This window comes from Pelophylax lessonae, assembly GCF_965119305.1.
Source record: "Pelophylax lessonae genome assembly, chromosome: 5".
In the NCBI taxonomy this organism is placed as follows: domain Eukaryota; kingdom Metazoa; phylum Chordata; class Amphibia; order Anura; family Ranidae; genus Pelophylax; species Pelophylax lessonae.
The window spans coordinates 312,708,967-312,715,779 of NC_138772.1; the positions used below are offsets into that span (position 1 = coordinate 312,708,967).

Genomic DNA, 6,813 nt, shown 5'->3' on the forward strand with positions numbered 1-6,813 from the left:
GAGTGGAGATTTTGCAGCTGCAAATCCAGCCTATACTAAAAACGCAGGAGCATTACAAATAGCTATGTTTCTGGCACTTAGTAAAAATGTCAGTTGTAAATTAAAGAGAAAAGTCCATTAGGTGTCATGCGCCTTGTTTGACTTAACACCTAGTAATACAGCATAATTCCTGGATTCAACTTTAATTATTAGTATCAACTCCTAATTCTGCAAATAACATTTATTACAGGGTGCATCCATGTCACTTAGGGTGCACAGCATACTGATTTTTCTCATAAAAAAATACCCAGCACTACCTGCATGTTTATGGAGAGCATGTGTAAATTGACTATTAATTCCCTCTTCTGCTAATACCGAGGAAGGGCATTTCAGAAGGTGGTAATGTCCCTCCTTGAGGCCAGGTTCACATATGTGCAGCTGCAGTTTGCAGTCTGGGGTCCAATGCGATTCTGTTTACTGGTTCAGGTGCGATTCGGGGGCAGATTTTTACCTGAATTGGCACTTGAGCAAAACCCCAAAACACACAGGACCCTTTTAGAAACCACACTGCGGCTGCCCCAGACATGTGTGAACTGGCTCCATTGAGAGCCGGTCACATTCACATTCAGTTTGACTAATTTGCAAATACGTGAACCCAGCCTTAAAGTATACTTAAAGTATACAGTAGTTTTTGCAATCTAGTCTCTTTTCATATTTATTATTAGCAAAACAGCTATGTACATTGTCTTAACTCCTGCTAGCTGCAAGGCCTACTGTAAAATATTATTTTGAAATACAGTAAAACCTTGGATTGCGAGCATAATTTGTTCTGGAAACATGCTTGTTATCCAAATCACTTATATATCAAAGCAAATTTACCCATAAGAAATAATGGAAACTCAAATGATTTGTTCCACAACCATTTATTCATAAGTCTTTCAGTTTATAGTCCATATAAAAAGATAATAGCAATGTGATAGGTTGTGTAACCATAAAATGTCAATCTACAAATGGCAGCTTCCACAAGGGGATTATAAGCAAAATCCAGCAGGAGCTACAGAATATAAAAGTGAAGAGAGACACCTCTAAGTGTAGCAATATGGTTACATTTAATGAAGGTTCAACATTTAGCAACTCACATGGCACATCTAAGTATGCAGGCATCCGGGGTAAAGCTGTCCACATAGATTGTCCTCCGCACCGCCGGCTCTCAGTGCTGTCAGTCTGCATCATGACCTGGAAGACTACTCTGTAGTAGACTGATCTGAAAGTGAGGCCTGAAGCGCTCGTGGAGTGCAGCGTGGAACGGATGATGTCGATGGCGGTGCAGAGGACGGTCTATGTGGACAGCTTTACCCCAGATGCCTGCATACTTAGCTGTGCCTGTTTTAATCATTAACCGTGTGAGTTGCTAATTGTTGTACCTTCAATAAATGTAACCATATTGTTACACTTAGAGGCACTTCTCTTCTCTTTTATACTCAGTTGTGACATGACGCTACTTGTATATCAAGACATCGCTTGTTTATCAAGTCAAAATTTAGAGAAGTCCACTACTACTAGTGAATCAAAAGCAAACACGTGTACTACAAGGTGGGGATTCAAGGTAGGGTTTAGAGATATAATTAAAGTAGAGTGGGTTAGGTTGCCATCATCCCTGGTTAGATGCAAAAGAAGGGGTTTGGTTCCTCAAGCCAAAAGAAAGGTGGGATTTTTTAGGCAAGTTTATGATAAAATGTAAATTTATTGATAAAATACATCAAACAAAAAACAAGAATTGGATGCAAATATAATGCAGGATCACATAGGTGCTATGCATCAATAATACAATCTATGTTGTGAACTATTGTACTTATGACTTGGAGTGGTGATTCCCGGTTGTAGAAACTGGGGTTCCGACACATTTCGGCATTTATACAATAGCCTTTATCAAGGAAAAAAAAGTTTCTTACACTATAATAAAGAAAATGTTGCTTGTCTTGCAAAACGCTCTCAAACCAAGTTACTCTCAATCCAAGGTTTTAGTGTACATACGTCATACACTGCCTGGTCAAAAAAAAAGTCGCCACAAAAAAAAAGGTCACACATGTTGGACCACCTTTAGCTTTGATTATGGCACGCATTCGCTGTGGCATTGTTTCGATAAGCTTCTGCAATGTCACAAGATTTATTTCCATCCAGTGTTGCATTCATTTTTCACCAAGATCTTGTATTGATGATGGGAGAGTGGGGCCACTGCACAAAGCCTTCTCCAGCGCATCCCAAAGATTCTCAATGGGGTTAAGTTCTGGTCTCTGTGGTGGCCAATCCATGTGTGAAAATTATGTCCCATGCTCCCTGAATCCCTCTTTCACAATTTGAGCCCGATGAATCCTGGCATTGTCATCTTGGAATATACCCATGCCATCAGGGAAGAAAAAATCCATTGATGGAATACCCTGCTCATTCAGTATATTCAGGTCGTCAGCTGACCTCATTCTTTGGGCACACGCAGTAACTATCCAATAGGATAATTACTGAATGCTTAGTTTAGTTAGTTGCTTAGTTAATTTCAGGTGGCGACTTTTTTTTTTGGTCAGGCAGTGTATATACCTTTTGGATAAAAAAATATTTGCATAAATATTTTATAGTACTAAACATGCAGTACTATATATACACAGTATATAAAAAAATTTCCTTTAGCTCTGTAACTAAACGGCAAATACACTCATCATGCCACTGGGGTCTTTTATTATGCTCAACATAATAGTGGAATAAGGTTGATTGGCCACTTTGTCATGGTGGGCTATTTTATTATGTTCCCATAAATAGATGTTGATAAATAGAAACTCATGCACACTAATCTTGTATAAAGCAAGAATTTTACTTGTTGCCGTCCTTAGCAATGTATTGTATTTTTTCAGCTATCAACTAGAGGTGTTTTCTATATTTATTTGCAGCGAGTCTTTATAAACCGGCGCCTGTTACATAGTAAATAAATGATTTACTTGGCTTTCTTTGAGAATTACAATGGTGTAAGCACAATTTCTCCCTTGTGTTAATGCAGACATTGTTACAAGATGAAGTCCTGTCACAAATAATTGCTGCAGTGACTTACTGTATGAGGGACACATTCACGGCAATTAGTTTTACAGCATGTGCTCAATGGCTTTGATTATGGACTTAAGCTATTTATGTATACCCATGCTTAGAGGTACATTTAGCATTTAAGTATGGTGTATGAGTGTGTGTTTTTCTTTGCTTACAAAAAAATGTTAACTGTTAGTTAATAAAAAACCTCAAGTACAAAAATATACAAACACTCTTAACACAGTTAATGAACAATATGGTTAAATACCAGCTAGAAAAAAAAAGCAAATGTGTGTTAGTTACTGTTATCACATGTGGAGCTGAACATACGCTAGTTCGTGTAATGTTTAACCTGGATCTGCATTTTTGCTTGATGCGTTTTTCATTTAAACCAATGGAAATGCATCAAAATGCATGTCAAAAGAAGTATCCAAAAGAATCGTGGCTCACATCGATGCATTATGAGGAATGTCAATGCACATTGATGTTGCTTTCTTACAGGCGCTGACATTAAATACAGTGCACTGCAACGAGTGTTAACTCGCGTTTTTATGTGTTTCCGTTGCTTGCCATGGAAAAAGTGTATCAGGAGAAAAAATGCCTAAGTGTAAATCCAGCCTTAATATTTTTCATATTAAATTATAACCTTAGACTGCACTAAAAACAGAAATGGAATTCACAGAGTAACTGCTTACAGAGAGATGTTGTCAGTAGTGGTTTTAGCTGTCCAAATGAACACTCAGTGATATAATACGCTTCTAGGATGCCTCCCACATTTAGAAGGTACATTGCACTGACAAGGTTCCACGTTTTTGCAGCAAATAGCTGGCTCAAAACTTTCCTGACTTGGGACATGCTATGAGGAAGGCTTAGCATTCCCAAGATGGTGTAACTGCTTCAGTGCAAAATATAATGTCATTAAAGGGGGCAATTGTGTGACGGCTTTTGATTTCTTTGGATTCATGTTGGACGGGATAGCCAGAGCACCGACACACAGTTCATCATCCTTTTATTGCGGTATAGCTTGGGTGAGTTCTTATACCACATTTAGTAGGTACATTGCACTGACAAGTTTCTACGTTTTTGCAGCAAATAGCTGGCTCACAACTTTCCTGAATGGGAACTCTACAATGGAAGAGATACCATCATTGTCAGTCAAAATCAAGACTTGAGAGGGAATTTCAGAGAACTGTACTGGGCCTAAAGACTGGTACACACGGGCTTCATGTCGGATGGTATCAGTCGGTTTAACAGAAACCAGGCGACATCCAATCAATGCTCACAGCCAATGGCTGCAAGTGCTGATCAGTGTGTCCTGGCGGGGGGGGGGTCCCCCTATCATAACACAATGGCACAGTGGGGAGATCACAGTATTAACTTTGCTAGTGTTGGTACAGCGATCTAACAGGTTTTTTTTTCTTCATATAGAAAAAAACAGTTTAAGGTGTGTACCCCATATAAGACTCATATTTTTGTAACTCATCATTTGTGAGTAAGTAAAACGTTGCTTTTTCAATCTAAGCTCATGTGAGTGTGGTATTCTTCACTAGTACTATAAGGGCTCATGCACATGGGTACATTTCCCAGTACAGCATAAACAAATAGACATACAGTATTTTAGTGCCCAGGAGTCCTTTGTGCTGTATATAGTTTATGCAACTTGCATAAAGTAGCACATGCACACAGATGTAATGTCCTGAATAGTAATACATCTGTGCCCATGTACCACTTTCCACAAGTAGCAGCACAAAGCTGCTTACATCAGCCTTCACCTATTCGTATCTATGGGTGACTGCACACCGCACCATGCATTAAAATATGCTCATTTGTTTAAACTGTATGGGCAAATGCATCCACATGCTGAGCCTATTTGGGAGATTTATTGTATTAATAATATTATAATTATTATTCAGCATGAGGCTATTTATAAATTACAATTCAATCCAAGGATGTTAAAACAGCAGTAACAGACCATACATTTGCTAAGGGGGGCAGAAAAACAGCAGAGAATGAGAAAAACACTGGCTGCAGCTGCTGTCTGTAGCTGCTGCCTTGCAGTGCTGAACTGGTAACAACTGTATCGGTGGGATGAGGAAGCTGCTGAGCAGGAATAGACTGAATCAGGCAAAAATGCACTATGGGAAATGTAATCCAGAGGAGAGACTATACTGTGGTGATCAAAAGCTTTTGAAGTACATTCCCCAGAGAGGAGATATCTGGGAGGTGGAGAAAGAGCTGCATTTTCTCGGGCTGTACAGGACATAACTTCCTCTTGCTGTGAGGGGGACTGGAGAATGCACATTGCTGTCCAGTGTGCACCACCACTCCTGCATATTAGCAGCCTGAGCAAGTCTGAGTGCTGAGTTTGGGGGGCTGACAGACAGAGTCACCTGGGTGCAGAGCAGAGAGTGGAATAATCGCTGTGTGTTACTGGACAGTGAACTGCAATATCGCTGCATCTTGTAAACTACTGCTGTGGAGATATACTATCTGCTATTAGAGAGACTGAGCCCTTTAGGAACTGACCATACAGCCATCTTTCAGCCTTATTTTCTGCCTACAGGCATGACTGGAAGTGTGTTCATGTGCACCCACCGTACAATTGGGCTCCAAAACTAGCCGGCTAATGAGTTAGGACTGACTCATTTTACAGTTGTTACATAGAGACCTTTACCTATTGCAAATGCTAAGTGGTACCTCTAAGGGTACTATACCCTAGCCATTTACTAGAGTTTACTTTAAACTAGTTATAGTATCATATAGTATTATATATTGTAATATTATAACTATTATTTACATTGCAGTTAAGGCTTATATGCACTGTTTATTGCTGACTTTGCTAATTCATGAGTTAATTCTAGTCTAGTGGTACAGAACTCTATTCTAAGTTACTTTGGCATAGTAATTATACTTTCTAGCAAACATTGTCTGAACCTACCTTCCCTATGCTTATTTATGCTCAAACCACCATATAGTCTAACCCATACCAAATTGAATTCACACCTAAATGGTTTTCTGTCTATTTCCTAAAAATAATTAGAATTCAAGTTAAACGTATCCACATTTGTGTTCCTATAAGTGCTTACAGTAACTTTCACTCAACCAAGTATGTCAGAGGGGCTGAGGTTGTTCTTGAAGTCGAGGCGCAGCTCCTTCAGGAGATATCGCTACAGTAGTCTACGTATATGTTACCTTTGAAATGGGGATTAGAGTGGTAGGAAAATTCCTTAATTGTTTTTCTACAAAGCTCCATCACTCATAGCTAAAGCTCTGCGAGTTTTGGGAGCAACTATGACAAAGTAAAACAATGTGATACCCCTACAATACCCAAAGGCAATTGACAGAGAGCCAGACAAGAACTATCTTCAGGAGGAAGGATGGTTTACAACTAGCAAAAACTGTCTCCAATGTAACAGGATGAGACGCTGTCACGTTAAAAAAAAGCAATTTAAAGGACACAGAGTTTGCACATTGGCTCCGTGCAAGACTACAGAGTATAGCTGTGGAGTGGAGGAAGCTTCTTTTGCAGCTTTATGCAGCTTTTGGTATTACTGCATGGGGATCTGTAGTTGGGAGATTCCACAGTGTCTTGGGTGGGATGGAATCTCCAACCCTGTGTCCATGTTTTGTGAATAATCAGCAGGGTGTGTGCTCAGGTGCACACAGCCCTTATAATGAAGGTCTAGGAAGACCTCATGACTCCCAGTTGGGGACGGCTCCACCCAAGAGAGACAGGAGGTCTCTGGGAGTCAGAGGCTGCAGGTG

General features: G+C 39.8%; 1 long non-coding RNA gene across 1 annotated transcript; it reads left to right on the forward strand.

The window, feature by feature from the left end:
* Nucleotides 1-1,308: 1,308 nt before the first annotated feature.
* Nucleotides 1,309-1,998, forward strand: LOC309555441. The gene is made up of 3 exons (XR_014225271.1): nucleotides 1,309-1,382; nucleotides 1,437-1,527; nucleotides 1,944-1,998. It is a non-coding gene; the product is annotated as an uncharacterized lncRNA (long non-coding RNA).
* Nucleotides 1,999-6,813: the final 4,815 nt, after the last annotated feature.